At 39.1% G+C, this 17,323-nt stretch overlaps 1 protein-coding gene across 2 annotated transcripts in view; it reads left to right on the top strand.

Annotated features, from left to right (window-relative positions):
- Window positions 1–17,323, top strand: part of SLC35F4 (solute carrier family 35 member F4) — a 296,215-nt gene that overhangs the window by 11,627 nt on the left and 267,265 nt on the right. The gene's annotated exons all lie outside the window — the stretch shown is intronic.

Genomic DNA, 17,323 nt, shown 5'->3' with positions numbered 1-17,323 from the left:
AGCACAGTGTGACCAGCACAAAGAATAGTGCCTGGGCACGCCATAAATATTGGCTGGGTGAGTGATTAAGCCTTGCTGAAAATGTCAAATAGACTTTTTTTCCCAAGATAATATTTTTATTTGGAATATTTTAAAAATTTTCAGAAAAGTTGAAATGATAATACAGAGAGTACTCATAACACCTCCCTCAGCTTCCTCACTCAGTTAACACTTTTAATTACTATGGTATATTTGTCAAAAATGAAGAAACTAACACTGGTGCATTATTATTAATTAAACTCTAGATTTTACTTGGATTTCACCGGTTTTTCCTTTAAGGTTCTCATTCTGTTCTAAGACCCAATCCAGAGTACCAGATTGTATTTACTTGTCATGTCTCTCAGGTGGGCTTTTAAAGCATTGAACTTGAAAAGTTCCATTTTATAGGAACTTCCTGACACACATTTTAGGGCTTAGATCAGATCACATTTGAAAATTTAACTGCTAGTTTTCAAGATGACTAAGGATTAAATTGATGTTTGTTGACTTGACATCATAATTGCATTCTAGTTTAGAGACTGTTTTACAGTGTGTAACAGTGGTTTCTAGCATTTCTATGTATAACATGTTGGAGATACAGAAACCTTTGAAAATCTGATCTATGAACTACTCCCTTATCCCTCAAATGCACATAAACACTAACATTTTCATGTAGTTTATTACACTAGAAATTTACTTCACAAGCACAGACTATAAAATGATAATTCCACTGAGTTTTACCTATTTTTTAATGTCATAATCATTTATGCAAAATGTAATGGTAATATCTGGAAGATGGAATAATTTAAATTTGTTAAAATTAAAGTGAACTTTAGTTGTATTTAAAAGTAAACTTTAGTGAGAAAGCTCTTGTGACTAATAAAAGCTAAAATTGTGCAGTGGTCTTAGGCATGATAATGTGCAGCTCATCTTTGACATCCAATTGACTTCAATGTTCTGGAAGTCTTAACATTTTCTAAAAAGTGTTGACTCACAAGGATATGAGATAGCAAATGAAGTTAGAGATCTACTAGCTTTTATGCCGGAAGAGGGTAGAAATGTTTCAAGAAACACCAGATTTCCTGACCCTACAAGTTGAATTAATATCACATCATTTCATTAGTATTCAAGTCAATGAGATCATCTTTGAGACAAGGCCTCAAAAACGGTCCATGCTGTCTTTGTCTACAAGGAAAGAATGACGAATCTGTTTTAATGTTTCAATTCATCCAAGCAGAATTATCCTTCAAATACATCCTGCAGTATACCTAGGTACCCTCGGACTGTTTATCTACAGAAACATTTTATGACACTTTGTCACTCTGGATTCTTATTTTCCTGAGAAATTTGTTTCCAAAAGAACTTGTGGTTTCCAGCTGCATTATAATGGTGACTGTAAAGCTTTAAATGGAAAAAAAAAGTATCATGTTATATCCGTAAAGTAGGAAAAGCCATGAATGAATTTCTCTTTACTGAATTGTTCTATAAATGGGCTTCCTTTTTTTCTCAAAGGTGATACAAATGTCTTTCCAAAAGTCATTTAAAGATTTCAATCATGGTTTCCAGAAGCAAAGCAGCCTCTAGGTAGTCAAGGAGAACTCCACATTTTCTTGATTAAAAAAGAAATTCTTGGGGAGGTAATAATTTTGACCCTGGCTCTGATGGAGCTGACTTTTACTTTCAAGACAGTAGAATAGGTTTTTTTGTAAGATTACTGACTGTATTTCAGGTGCCACTACATACTGATGTGCAAGGCAGCAGGTCATATTAAAGTACAAAACTACTTTCATTTCCAAAGCAGCACAACCTACTTTTTTCCCCAAGTACAGTTTTGCTTGACATTGCAACTTTTCATGTGTCCTAAAATGCTTACGGAATAGACTTTCTTTTTCAGCGACATTCATAAACACATAGAGAAAGTCAAGAATTAGAAATATTGTGAGATATCCAGTTGTTTGGTGAGGGGAAATAGCATAGCTGCTGACATCTTCAATATTTGCATCTAAATTATGGCAAACGAGCAAGTTTGGGAGATAACTTTATTTGATAAAGGCACTGCTTCCATTTTTATCAGTGGCTCCAGACTACAAACCAGTGTATCCTTTACCAAGACATACCGATTTCCAAAGTATCCCCAGGGATGTGTGTTTGAATTATTTTGCTTGACAGTCAGTTAGAATGTGTTTGGTTGAAAGCAAAGAAACCTCATCTTACATTGGCTTAAACAATAGAAATTTGAGAGGTATGATTTCTGATGTAACAGCTGATGCTGTAAGAAGTACCCAAGTTCTAACCTTTTCTCTCCTGTTTTCCATCTCTTTGTCTATATGTTGTACTTTATTTTTAAACTCTTCTATTAAGTTTTTCAATTTAAGTTTTATTAAAGTTTTAATAACTCCTTTGTTTTCTGAATATTTCTCTTAAAATACAGCACCATATTCTTATTTTATGGATATAATAGATTCTCTTACCTCTTTAAGGATATTAATATGATATTTTTTAAAGTTTTCTTCTCCTGAATGGTCTGTTTCCTCCAAATTACTTTAAAATTAAAAAAAAAAATTTGTGGGCTGAGAGCGATGACTCATGCCTGTAATCACAGCACTTTGGGAGGCCAAGGCAGGTGGATCACCTGAGGTCAGGAGTTCAAGACCAGCCTGGTCAACATGGCGAAACCCTGTCTTTACTAAAAATATAAAAATTAGCCAGGCATGGTGGCACATGCCTGTAATCCCAGCTACTAGGGGATCTGAGGCAAGAGGATGCCTTGAACCCAGGAGGCAGAGGTTGCAGTGAGCCAAGGTTGTACCACTGCACTCCAGCCTGGCGTGGTGTCTCACGCCTATAATCCCAGCACTTTGGGAGGCCGAGGTGGGTGGATCACGAGGTCAAGAGATCGAGACCATCCTGGTCAACATGGTGAAACCCCGTCTCTACTAAAAATACAAAAATTAGCTGGGCATGGTGGCGCATGCCTGTAGTCCCAGCTACTTGAGAAGCTGAGGCTGGAGAATTGCTTGAACCTCGGAGGTGGAGGTTGCGGTGAGCCAAGATCACGCCATTGCACTCCAGCCTGGGTAACAAGAGCAAAACTCCATCTCAAAAAAAAAAAAAAAAAATTGTTAGCCAGCATTCTTGGATATTTTGTGATTCTTGTTTATGTGTTTATATTCTAGAGTGAAGGACTCAAAAACTGTTTATAATCTGTGAGAATGGCTGAAGTAGTCAAGAACTATGAAGGGTCTGGGATTTTATACCACTTTCAAATTATCAAGTTAGCATGCTGCAGTTTCGTAGATGGTCGCAAAAGACATGAGATTCATGGGTCAGATTCAAAGGAGTTTATTACTCACACTCCAGCAGGCAGCATGAATTTCACGTTTATGTTGTTTCCCCTTGCTCCCCAGGTTCCACAAGGACAATATGAAGTAACCAAGGTGGATCCTCAGTATGTTTAGTAGCTTTGTATCACAGTGGAGGAATCCTGAGCTTAGGAAATGCCAATCATTTGTAATGGCCTTCACGCAAACCTACCCAATGTTTGCCCCGGAGAGAGATGTTAGCAAACAAACCTGCCTTCTGTTTTTGAGGGAAACTTTATCTCTACCCTTCAAACCCGTTGCTTATACAGGCTCTTGAAGAGATAGTTCAGAACAAAAAGCTGTCAGTGCCTGCACATGATGTTTAGAAATGCCAGAAAGACTCATGGAGAATCATCTCCCAACAGGGATTGTCTATTATAACTCTACTGTTAAACAGTTGCGCTTTTTCCTTGGGAATCTTCAATATCATTTTCTTAAGATCTGCTCCCTTGGCTCATAAGAAGCCTTTTTGAATCTCCTGGCTCACCACCAGTGTTCTGAGAATCAAGTAGCAAAGAAGCTTAAGAGCCTCAGTGAGTGGTGTATACAGATTCACTCAATTCCTCCATGATTTTAGTATAGCATCCCAGTCTTCAACCATGCCTAGTGTCTCTGTAGAGTTTTGTTTGAGCCTCTTCAGAGAATAAACCTCTGCCCTTTGCCAGGGTGAAGGGAGGCATAGTCAAATGCTGAATTTGGGTAAGGATTAAGAATTCATAATGTTCCTTAAACAGGCTTAAGCAAGACCGCTGATGTTAGCCTTATTTTTAGTAGTAACTGGTGCCACAATTTCCAAGCCTTTGAGAAATTCTGCGTTGTAAATTAAACTAATTTTCATTTTCTCTACTCTCAATTTAGGTTTCAGTTTTATCAGGCCTGACAATACATTTACTACTTTCTGGCTCCTAAAATTTCATAATTATCTTTTTTCCTGATTCTTCCATTCTTATAGATTTATGCCTTTAAAACATATTTATTGTTATTTTAGTGAAATTTCCTGAATGAGCAAATACAGATGTTTGTATTCAATCTGTCATCCTTACCAGAAAGAATCTTTGTACTTTTTGTTTTTATTTTTCAGTATCTTCCAACTTTTACTAGACTTACTGTAAACTAAGATAAATGGTACATTCATAGTGGCAGAGTATGTTATTTTTATTTCCTCTCAGTGGGAAGCTATTTTAGATGTCACAACATGGGGGAAAATAATATTGTGCATTATCTGTTTCTTGATCTGAATGTTGGTTACATTGATGTGTTTATGAAAATGTCATTGAGCTGTACACATAAGGTTTATGCACTTTTCTATATGTATGTTATATTGCAGTAAAACATTTACACTAAAAATTGTACCTCACATGACCTTATATCATAGGATATCATGGTACCCTGGTCCATTTTACCTGCGTTTATAATGAAACGCTGAATTATAACTTAATTTGAAGAAAATATTTTTCAACTTTTCAAAGTAACAAAAGATAAAGAATTACTTTTGTGTGTGTTTCCAGTTTACTAGCCCCTAAATGTCTCCTCTTATCCCTTACCAGTATAAGAAAAGTGAGGGCCGGGCGCGGTGGCTCACGCCTGTAATCCCAGCACTTTGGGAGGCCGAGGTGGGTGGATCACGAGGTCAAGAGATCGAGACCATCCTGGTCAACATGGTGAAACCCCGTCTCTACTAAAAATACAAAAATTAGCTGGGCGTGGTGGCGCGTGCCTGTAATCCCAGCTACTCAGGAGGCTGAGGCAGGAGAATTGCCTGAACCTAGGAGGAGGAGGTTGCGGTGAGCCGAGATCACGCCATTGCACTCCAGCCTGGGTAACAAGAGCGAAACTCCGTCTCAAAAAAAAAAAAAAAAGAAAAGTGGTTCTCAAATTGCTGCTTGTTAGAAACACCTGGGAGTGAAAAATATCCCAAATGCACAGCTTGCATCCCATACCAGTTAAAACAGACTCTCTGGAATTGAAACCCAGGCATCAGTACTTTTTAAAGCCCCCAAGAGATCCCAAAAAGCAGCCAAAACTATGAACAAGGGTCTAGGGCAGCATGTCTCAAACTATCTGGTTCTTTAACAAAACTCTGGCAAAATTAACAAAATGAAATAGTAGAAAACACAATTATGCTCTGAAATATTATAGTAGTGTCAACTTGCTATAAAGATTTCTCAGTTATTTCTCTAAATTTCTATATTTGTCATGGACTGGTGACAGTTCATGGCCAGGTCTATCTGCAGAACACACTTCAAGTAGCACTGGCTATGGATTATCTGTCCTCTTCCTAGAACAAGCTGGGCATCCATATACTCCTTTCTCTGTTTCAAGAGTCTGTCTGGAGACTGAGGAGGGTTTAGGCTGGGGCCTGTGGTATGTACTTTCGCTGACTCTCTGAAACCCCCTGACACTTTTAATCTTACTCATGCATTTCTGAGCTCTCAAAGCATGGGAAAAAGTCATTGTTAATAACTCAGGCATTTAGTTTAGATTTTACAAGTTTTGTTTCCCATCAACCATATTAATTTAAGAAAAATTCTTGACTACTAAAGTCTTGTCATGTGATCTCATGTATCTTAGTAGTGAATATGAACTTTAAATTGTGTATACAAGTGAATTTCAGGGAAAAATTCACTAGGAACAAAATTTGATTTTGTTCTCAATGATTTTGCACTGTAAATGCAATGAAAATTGTCCTGTGATTTGTGCTAAAATCTCGGGCAAACAACTGTTATTTCATTCAGGGGCCTATCAAGCCTGCCTGGTTTGTTTGTTTCAGGACTGACTAATCTGCTAAACATATACACTCGGCCCAATATTCAGGCAACATGGAAATTTATCCTTGTGGAAGGAATCCCATTGATTTATGACTCATGGAATGAAAAAAGAGGTTTGGAATTGGTGAGATCTTCATCCTAGGGAGAAATTCTGAATGATTTGGATGAGTGTTCTGATTTGATTATGTTATTCCCTTCTTCTGGGGGGCTTATTTTGATGCTAATGCAATTGAATTTTAGTTGAAGCAGATTGTATGATTACCTTGATCTCAGACACCTCTTGGTGTTTTTTACCCCCCTCCTTTTCTACCTGTTTCAGAGAAGATGACATACTTACGTTTATTAGCGAATAAAAGGCCATTCCAGTTGTTAATTCCACCTTCAGTGCCTTGTGCAGTATTTAATAAAGCTGTCTTCAATAGCCTTACTACTCATCTTGACTTCTGTTACATTCTGATTTTACTTGTTGGAAGTGTAGAATTTCATGGTAGCTCTCCTAGTGTGACTTAGGGCTTTCTCCCAGGAAGGAAGTGAGAAGAGATGGGGATATGCCCTTTGACTTTGGACTTAGGTTTCTCTCTCCCCAGTGTGATTGCTTGATAAAGGATGAAAAATGGAGGCAAAGCATATAACATACTTTGAATTCATAGTTCTATCTTTAAAAAAAATTTTCACACTTGATGTAAAGATCATGCATGTAAAACCCCAGCATGCACAGCTTCTGGCATATAAAAGCTTATTAGGGAAGAAAATCAGGAATGAGAATCGCAGCTTATGCTAAAACTTAACAGAGTTCACTTTCCTGTAGAAAATTATACCCAAATAGGCACTGTATACAGTCATAGTGGGATTGCAACCAATGTAAGCCTGAACTGTTTGCAGAGTAATGTTTGAGGCTTGAATAATAAACCATAGCACACAAAGGATTTGGGATGTAAATTCTGAAGAACGCTACAACCTCTCTCTGACACTTGTATGTATTTTACACTTCACGAAGCAATAGCATATACGATTTCATTATAACTCACAGCTGCTCTGTGTAGTGGGTGTTAACACCATGTTACAGATGAGAAAATTGAGGCTCAGAGAGGTTACCTTGCCCAAGGGCATAGCTACCAGTTGTCAGGGCAAGGATTTGACCCCAGTGCTGTCTACTGCCCAAATCCATACTTCACTAGAGAGAGTAACAAGCAGTTAAAATTGTAAAACTTCAGATCCTCTCATGGCTCAGTTGTTTTTCCTCCTCCTGAAGTCCTGGAGGATGATAACAAACTTCCACTTTCTTTTTAGCAGGGTGCCCTTAATTTGCAATGCACAGATCTGATAAAGGGCTTACTTCCCTCTCCTTGCAAGACTGAACTTTACTTCAACTAGCTGCTGTGTCTGAAGGCTCTTTGTAGAAAGAAGAAGACAAATTAAACAAGATGGCTTAAGATTTTCCATGTGTGTGGAGGATGAGGGGAGGGACAGAGACAGAGAGAGACAGAGGGAGGAGAGAGACAGAGAGACCCCTCTGCTAGTAACCAAGGTCCACTGGTGTCTGGAATCTTATACTTTTCTAAGGACAGAGGGTGGAGGACAGTGAAGAGCCAGGACAAGAGGATGCCTGCTCCTGATCCCAACTTGACTCCTTCAAGGTACCTGCGTATTTTGAGGGACTATTCTTCTGGTCAGAGAAAATCTTGCTTCTAAAAGACAGCTTTTCCCGTTGAGAAGAAGTCTCTCTTTCCTGCACCTGGAAGTTAAAAAAAAATCAGCCTATGTGGGGGCAGAAAGAGAGGACTGAAGTTGTCTACTTCTGTGGCCAAGTAGAGATGCCTGTAATTTTGAGTCATGTGTGCCTGACACAGTATAGAACAATAATTGTGGAAAATTATAATCATACATCAGTCTCACTGTCAGCGCTTCCTTAAATATTTAATGAAATTTCTCTTGCTATGATTTAAATCACTGGAATGCTGCCACTGGTGTTGCTGATATTCTCTTCAAAAACAGAAGTCCAGCATTGCTTTAACATTGGCTCCATTAGTCTTGCAGTCTTGCCCCATGTTACTCACACCACTACAAGCCTTAAGACCTCTATCACACGGAAATGCGTGTGGTTGCAGTGATGCCTCGTTCCAGATGGGGTTGAGCGTCATCAGCTTCACCTCCATGCTTGTTTCTGACCTCAAACCTCAAAAGTAGGGAAGCAGACAGTGCCTTCAGTCTGTGCCCAAGGGCCTGATAGACCATGCAAATCTCTAGTGTAAGTCCAAGAGTCCAAAAGCTGAAGAACTTGGAGTCTGATGTTTGAGGGCAGGAGGCATCCAGCTTGAGAGGAAGATGAAGCCCGGAAGACTCAGCAAGTCTGCTCTTTCTACTTTCTTCTGCCTGCTTTATTCTAGCCATGCTGGTAGCTGATTAGATAGTGCCCACTGAGATTCAGGGTGGGTCTGCCTCTCCCAGCCCATTGACTCAAATGTTAATCACTTTTGACAACACCCTCACAGACACACCCAGGAACAATACTTTGCATCCTTCAATCCATTTAAGTTGACACTCAGTATTAACCATCACAGATGGGCAGGGTGTAGGAAAGTCAAAAGAATTAGAAGCCTTTGAGCTGGTAGTAGTGGGCTGTGAGAATGCAAGGGAAGGGAGCGATTCCCAAAACATGGAGAGAGAGGTGGTTGTGTGTTGAGGGCAGTCTGACGGCACCTGTGTTAAGCAGTGGTCATCTGCAGTTTGCTATGACCTTTCAGGGGTGTAGATATCACTACAGCATTCTCCTCTCTCCCTCCCATGTCTGGTGGGTGCCAAACATCATGGAAATCAAAGAGCAAGGGGGTCCCATCATTGAAGAGCCCATAACTTAGCTTCTAGGGCACAGAGTAGGATGGAGAAGGTTGGGGAGTGGATCTGGAGAGGCAAACAGAGTATCTCCAGCACTCTAGCAAGTGGGCATCTCTTTTTAAGTTTAGCTGGCTTGACTCTCTACCCCATTTCAGAGTGCCCTTCCAAGGGAGAAATAACAAATTTCCTCATGTAACAACCACGTAACTATTGTTTCCTCACTGAACTCCTGTGAACCGATATATGACGGGAACTGCTATATGACATGAAAATATGAAGGAAAAAATATTTTGTTAATTTATTTCTAATGACCTAGATGAACCATCAGCCGTGTTGTTTGTTTACTTTTTTAAAACTTGGTTATTTTTATATCCTTTCCCACACTCTCAGCATCAACTGAATAAAGCCCTGCATTTCTGTTACAGAGAGAAGGAAGAGAAAACAATTCAGTATATAGAATTACCTATCATGAAGAATTTGCTTTAATCAGAAAAGGGATCATTATACTGCAAACATTTGATGTGACACAGTAATAACTTCATGTTCCAACAGTTTCCATTGTTTAATTTCCAAATTTCACAATGTCTGACATTTAGCAGATAAAAAAATTTTAAGTATTTAGCAAATCTTTTATTCTAGATTTCCATTTTTTTGTTTTTTGTTTTTTTTTGTTAGGGTAGGCTCATATACCAGGTTTTTAAGGATCATGGGCGATATCCTGTGCAATGTGTTTATACTTGTAATGATCTACTCAGCTTGTAGCCCCTGTAGATTTGTAATCTCCACTGCTGAATTTAAGCATTTGACCTTCACCTACGTATCTGCACTTCACCAGTTCTCTACCTTTAGGGCACTGGAATTGGATGAAGCTGAGTAGCAGCAGGCCAGCAGATCCCGGATTCAGTACGCTGCTAGCCCGTCAAAGGTCTGGTTCTAATTGTGTACCTATTCCAAATACAGAGTCGTGTTTGTTTCCATTTAACCAAGTTCTTTCTGCACTCCACTGTCAGTGAGCAGTTTGGGCTTTCTAAAGCAAAGTTGGATTTCTGTTTAACTTCCTGCCTCAATCCCTGTTTTAGTTTTCTGGTTCATACCCCTGGGACTGGTGCTTTGTCTTAATGTCCAACCTAGGTCTTCTTAGGGACTAGAGACCTGCCAATGAATCCAAGCCCCTTTTACCTTGTCTCTACTGCCTACTATGAGATTTTCTAGGTCAAAACCTGCTCACCCTCTGGGATCGTCTCCCATCACCTGGGGCTCAAATGTCCCTTGATCTCCTGCTTAGCCCTATGTTCCAACTGGTGTCCAAGATTTAGCCATGCCCTGTAGAGCTAGGCATTCATGGTGTACATGTTATAATATGGCTTTCTATATATTCTCCATTGCAAAATCTAGTCATAAACAAGATTGCTAGACTGTAGATGAGCTCTATGGGGATAAGGGGCTTCTCTCTGGCTTACCTAGCTACTGTCAGTGTCTGAAAGAGTCAGCCTCAGGTAAAAAAATTAAATGAAAAAGGAATAAATAAAATAGTGCATCAGATGAGAGATTCTTAATCTAAGAATATGTGCATAAATTGATGAGCACTTTTCTGAGAGACTTCATAAAGTTCTTTAGATTTTCGGTAGTACCCATGGACCTCGAAACATTAATAACCATGGCTTAAAATGTGTAGGTAAGAAAAAAAGAGTATAGATAAGAAAGGAACATGTGATTTGCTCTTTTAAAAACATTCATTATTTGGGGGTGGGCATTTGGGTATTATATAGCAGTGTATTGAGAAGTATTGATACTAAGAAATACTTAGATGATCTTCAATCATGAGTGGTAAGATTTCTGTTTTGAAATTAATAATGAGGTGATCTGATGGTTAACCGTAAGCTCCTTAATATGAATGAGGATGAGAGGTACTCAGATTTTGAGAGTCTAGACCATGGGAATCAATGTCAAAGCACGTTTCCTAGAAGTCTCACTGAAGTGTTTCCTCAAGTATAGCTTGTGCTGTTTTCCTTCTCCAGAAAACCTAATTTTCTGATAGTGAAATCTTTATCTTATTAAGTTGCTGGGTAACAAAGCTCATTGTTCATTCTATTTTCACCTACTTGGTATAGTCTCTATGACAAATTTAGTCTATTGGAGCTCAAGTAAATATGCCATTACTTTAAAGTCTGTGAGTGTCAGTTTATGCTGTATGTGACTGAGGGCACAATGCCTGGCATTAGGTGGCACTCCATCAAATATTCAGAGAATCAATGGTTATCCTTTGTTTTGGGAGGCAGGGTAGTGAAGAGGCTGTGAAAAGCATTTATTTAAACAGTGTCCTCTTGTGTTTGAATTCTAGCTCTTGCAGCTAGCTTTATGACTTAGGAAATAGGAAGATTAAAAGTTCTTTTCCACTTGGATTTTGTGAGAATTAAAACAAAATATGTGTCAAAAGCATTAAGCACAGTGCCTGGGGACAGAGTAGACACTCAATAAAAGTATAAATGTTATTATTATTTAGTGTCATTATTAGATCATTCATCTGGATTGCTTGTAGAAGACTAGAATAAAGTGTACACATTTTGATTAGGTCTTAGGTAAGAAGTCTGGGGCATGTTTTGGACATGCTGTAGTGTTTATCAAGTTCTTAACTCTGGCTGTGCATCAGGATCTCCTGTGGAATATTTCAAAAATTATAGATGCTTAGACTTCAATTCAGGTCCCTGGAGCTGTGTCCTCGGCATGTATATATATTTTTTCCTGCAACTTTTATTTTAAGTTCAGGGGTATATGTGCAGGATGTGCAGGTTTGTTACATGGGTAAACTTGTGCCATGGTGGTTTGCTGCACAGATCAACCTATCAACTAGGTATTAAGCCCAGCCTCCATTAGCTATTCTTTCTGATGAGTCCCCTCTCTCCTCACCTCCTGAAAAGAACCCAGTGTGTGTTGTTCCCCTCAACCATGTGTCCACATGTTCTCATTGTTCAGCTCCTACTTATAAGCGAGAACATTCACTGTTTGGTTTTCTGTTCCTGTGTTAGTTTGCTGAGGATAATAGCTTCCAGCTCCATCTTTGTCTCTGCAAAGGTTATGATCTCATTCCTTTATACAACTGCATAGTATTCCATGGTGTATATGAGCATGTACATTTTTAAAAAGTCTGGCAGGTGATTCTGATGCAGGCTGGGTCAAGAATCACCTGCCATTAATATTACATAAAGAGCAACTGAAAGTTATAAAGTGAAGAAGGAATGGAGTTTTCTAATATTTGACCTATCTTGGTGCTAAACAGGAACAGAGGAATATTGGTGAATAATGAACCCGGGCTTTGGAATCCAGAGTCTGAATTCAGCTCATTGACTTTCTAGCTCTGTGGATACTAGATTTTTTTTTTTTTTTTTTTTTTTGAGATGGAGTCTCACTCTGTCACCCAGGCTGGAGTGCAATGGCACCAACTTGGCTCACTGCAACCTCTGCTTCCCAGGTTCAAGTGATTCTACTGCCTCAGCCTCCCAAGTAGCTGGGATTACAGGTGCCCACCACCACACCTGGCTAATTTTTTTTTTTTTTTGTATTTTTGGTAGAGATAGGGTTTCACCATATTGGCCAGGCTGGTCTTGAACTCCTGACCTTATGATCTGCCCACCTTGGCCTCCCAAAGTGCTGGGATTACAAGTGTGAGCCACTGCACCTGGCCAGATACTATATTTTAAGCTCCAGGGGTCAGAGGCTACAGCTGTCTTTTGCATCTAAATATCCCTAGACTGACATTAAATGACTTAACCTCCTTAAGCCTCCTGTGTCCTTATCCGAGAATTAATTGAGATGAGGTATGGGTACCAGTCTGGCAATATGAGCTCAACAAGTGGTTATTGGTTTTTTGTGTATGTACATATGGCATCCTCAGATATGATCCTCACACTATTCCTGTGTGAATTCTCTAGTCCAGCCATATGGACTGATTTACTAATCCTTGAAATAATCCTGTATTTTCCTGACTTTTGCTTTACAAATATTCTCTACCTCTCTATATACACCTATAATGTCCCTGGCCCACAATGTAAAGTGATCATTCTTTTTTTTTTTTTTTTTAAGTTCTCATGGTTACATTTACATTGGTATTTGATCATGGGCTACTTGTGTCTTTTTTCCTATTTTGAGACTGAACTGTCAAGTCTCTTATTGTTGTTGAACTTTCCTTGCTTTTATATATATATATCTCCTCAGTCAGACTATATTTAAACAAACATTGGACCTTGAAGGCAGAGACAGTGCTAAATTATATTTCACAAAGCAAAGCTCACTAAAGATGTGCTGATTTGGGAAAAAATGATTTGACTATCCCTATATTTTTTTGACTTCTTCTTTTTCCTTCATGCGTTTTTGATCACAAAGTTTTTGTTGAAACTCAGACATATGTACTGCTGACCCCTGACTAGAAGATAGTTTGAGCACATAGAATGTTTATGGAACAAGCTATGATTTGGGGAATCTCAGGTTTTGAGAAGTAGGGTGCATTCTCCATCTTTCTTGTTTGCCTTCTTGGGGATCTCCCATTTGCTCTCAAAGCCTCACCTCTGTCCTCCTCACTTTTCCAGAACCTGCCTAGGAAGAGTGGGTTCTTCCTCCAGCTGAGCTCATAGAACCTCTATGATGAAACATTGCTTTGTTTCCCTTTGTTTATTCATTTATTTCTCCAACTGGCCTCTGTGTTGCTGAGGACATCAATTTTGTCTTAGTCATCTTAGTATCACTGGCATTAAGCATTGCACTTTACCTGCAGGAAGAACTGATGAACCACTGAATCAGTGTGAAAACATGGGGACTTGTATTCTACTTGTAGATACAAGATATGGCAAATAGATGGTAACCACAAAATAGAAAAGCATATCAAAAATGTTGTGTTTTCTCTGTGTGAAAGGGGAGCCATGGAAGATATTTGAGTGTATGTGTATTGGGGAAGGGGAGGTGAGCAATATTCTGAAAAGTGTCTTATTTTGGCATTTCTTGAAGATTTGGTAATTTATTCACAGAAAAGAGTGCTTACAAGGAATGAGGCTCTGAAACCTGGCACAAAAGGCACTTTCTAGGGAAGATTGGCTTTGGAGAAGTGAGGGGTGTCTTGGGTGACAGTGAAGGTTCAAGAAATGATGGTATGATATGTGAGGGCCATCAGGATGTGACATCGATCACCTCATTGATAGCAAGGTTCTATTCAGCTGGGCTGGCTAGGTTATGTCCCTTCTTCTCCTACATTCATGAGTGGCTCCTATCCCAGAAGCTGTGAGACTGGTCAAAGCAAGTGGTAATTTCAACTGGAGGAGGCCTATCCTTGGTCAAAGGCATGTGAGTCTGTATGCTCCCCCGTTGGAGCACTAGGAGAACTACCATAGTTGAGCCATATTGAAAGCGAGAACTACCATATTGAAAGTGACTCAGTAAGTTGTGGGATGTAGTAAGAGGCTTTTCATTCCTCCATCATAGCTCCCTTCTCTTCTTTCTGTGAGTAGAACATTTTTTCCCAGTTACGAATTCTATCAAGTCCAGAATTCTTAGATGCTTCCCTGTTCCCTGTAACAGTGTCTCTTGAAGTATGGGACAGATATTCCTGGTTAAATGCAAGAAGATTTAGGTGGTACTCAGACGTGGTGTTAAATAATTTTAAATTACACAGAGAGAAATTTATTTCAAGTTCCCTTTCAATTCTTCTGCTTTTGACAATCAGGATGTGTAAGTGGAAGACCAGTGTAACATTTTCTAATCTCAATTTTTAATAAGGAGAAGAGCCTTCAAGCTAAGTGTTCCAGTTACAAGCATATCATGCCATAATGTTAATAACATTCTTTTCTTTTAAAAATTTATGGCAAATTATTTCAGTTTCTTAATATATGACAGTGATGTAAAATTTTAATGTCCTGAATGTTAGATGATATTTAGGAATTGTTAATTTTGTAGGTGTGATGATGGCATTATAGTCATTGTCCTTTAGAGATACAAATTATATATAGATAGAAAGATACAGTGTCTGTGATCTGCTTAAAGTAATTTAGGAAGGGTGTGCTTGTGTGTGTGCTGATGGAGGTGGAGATAGCGATGGTGCTTAGGGGAATACAAAGGAAATAAGATTGGTCGTGGGCTGATATTTGCTGTGATAAGTACATGTAGATTGATCATACTATTGTCTGTGTTGTATATATTTGAAAGTTTTCACAAGGAAATGTTTGAGTTAAAATAAAACTTCAATGTTAATAAAATTGATTAATATGGAACAATAAGTGAGTTCACAGAAAAACTATTAAGCAAATATGAATAATACGGATGTAGGTAGATAAGGCACTAATCAAACTACTGGAGTCTGCAAAACACTGGCTGCTGGAAAACATTCAAGCTTCTCACTGAGAAATCTGAGGTCCTTCCTGCTACAGGCCTTTCTCACCTCTGGGCTTGCCACTTCAGACTGCAGTAATACCAGGTCACCAATAGTTCCTAGTGTGCCATCCTCTCACAACCTGCATCTGGATGCAGACTGTTCTGTTTCTCGGAATGTTTCCCAAACGTGTTTTAGAAAATCTCTGCTCATTCTTTAACTCTCAGCCCAAACAATGGAAATGAAAAGAAAGGAACATTCTGAGAACTCTGAAAGAGCTGAGATCACTTGGAGATGAGACGTGGCTTGATGCCAGAATAAGAAGGAGCCAAGGGTAACGCTCAGGTTTTCATGGTGGAATGATGGCAACTTTGACAGATTAGCGAGACTGGAGAGAGAGAGGTGTTCTTGGATGATCAGTGCTAAATTCGGTTTTAAGCATGTTGAGTTTTGTCTGTCTTCCAGGACTCCAAAATATTACCAGCAGCAGCAACTGGGCAGAGGTCATTCCTCTCCAGCCAACTCTTGAGTCTTCAATAGATAATTACATGATAGAAATGTTATAGAGTCCTTTTGCTCCTGTTTCTCTTTCTTATCAGTCATATTTTGAGTATTGTTCTGCTGTCAAACAATAAGAAAAAGCAAAAGAAGGGAGAGGGTGTGAGAAGCAAATCAGTCATTTGCTGCTTTGTAGGAGTGTTGAGAAAGTCTTGGGGGTTGGGAGAGTTAGAAACTGTTGATTTATGCAAATTTTTCCATTATGACTGAATTCTCATTATATTTCTCATCCATTATTTTAACTGACTTCCAATTGTTGAGAAGTAGCTGTATTAACGTGGCTTTACCACAGCTTGTGAACTGCAAGGACTCATTGGAGGCATACTGTAGCACCTACTTGGACTTTGCATCCTTCTAAATGAGTTGATGTCTAGCGAGGAGGAACAATATGATTACAGCATCTGAAGGAGATGGGAGGGTCCCTTTTCTTCACGCATGGGCTGCGCCATGGGCACAGTGAATAACACTGGTTCTGTTTTCAAGTTTCTATAACAAACAGCAACTTCTGTATTGGTCTGTTAACATTTCAACTATTCTATTTTGGTTCTTTTTTTTTGAGACAGAATCTCCCTCTGTTGCTGAGGCTGGAGTGCACTGGCATGATCTCAGCTCATTGCAATCTCTGCCTTTTGGGTTCAAGTGATTCTCCTGCCTCAGCCTCCTGAGTAGCTGAGATTATAGGCATGCGCCACCATGCCCAGCTAATTTTTGTATTTTTCGTAGAGATGGGGTTTTGCCATGTTGGCCACACTGGTCTCTAACACCTGATCTCAGGTGATCTGCCAGCCTCAACCTCCTAAAGTGTTAGGATTACAGGTGTAAGCCACTATGCCTGGCCTATTTTGGTTCTTTGAGAGGCAATTTTTGTACTGACATTCTGGACAGGAAGGATCTAATCTAAAAATAACATTGTTCTTTCATCATACTGGGACTTTCCATTAACTGAATGATGGTTTAGTTATATCATTGCCCTTTCTGACACCTGTCCTAATATCTCCCCTCCCTTCATTGATAACAGAGATGAGGTACCAGTTCTACTGAGACGTTTTGCAATTGTCATCATTTTACTTTGTATGCAAAAAGCATTTTTTTCTTTGTATTTAAAACTGAGGAATGCATGATTACCACTTTGGACCTCCTTGTGAGCATACGATTTTACACTATTTGCACTCTATGACATTTTAGCTCACTCTTAGGGCTTGTACAAAGTAGAAGGAATGAATCTACAGAGAAAAAAGAAAAAAATGAACACATTGATGTGCTGTAGTTATTCACTGAAGTACAAAATCTTGTGGTAGTTGGTTTGTTTTGTTTGAATAGATTTTACTTCTCAGTACCCACTCTTTCTCAATTTTTACCAGCCCAGTCCTTTTGGTGTTGACATTTTGTGCTCTGGAGTTTTAAGATGTCATGCTTTGTGACTTGTTCTC

This window comes from Aotus nancymaae, unplaced genomic scaffold, assembly GCF_030222135.1.
Source record: "Aotus nancymaae isolate 86718 unplaced genomic scaffold, 86718_ANA_hifiasm-v0.15.2.pri h1tg000062l, whole genome shotgun sequence".
Lineage (NCBI taxonomy): Eukaryota > Metazoa > Chordata > Mammalia > Primates > Aotidae > Aotus > Aotus nancymaae.
Note: the sequence above shows the minus strand (reverse complement) of the source record. Positions and strands in the feature narration are given on the sequence as shown.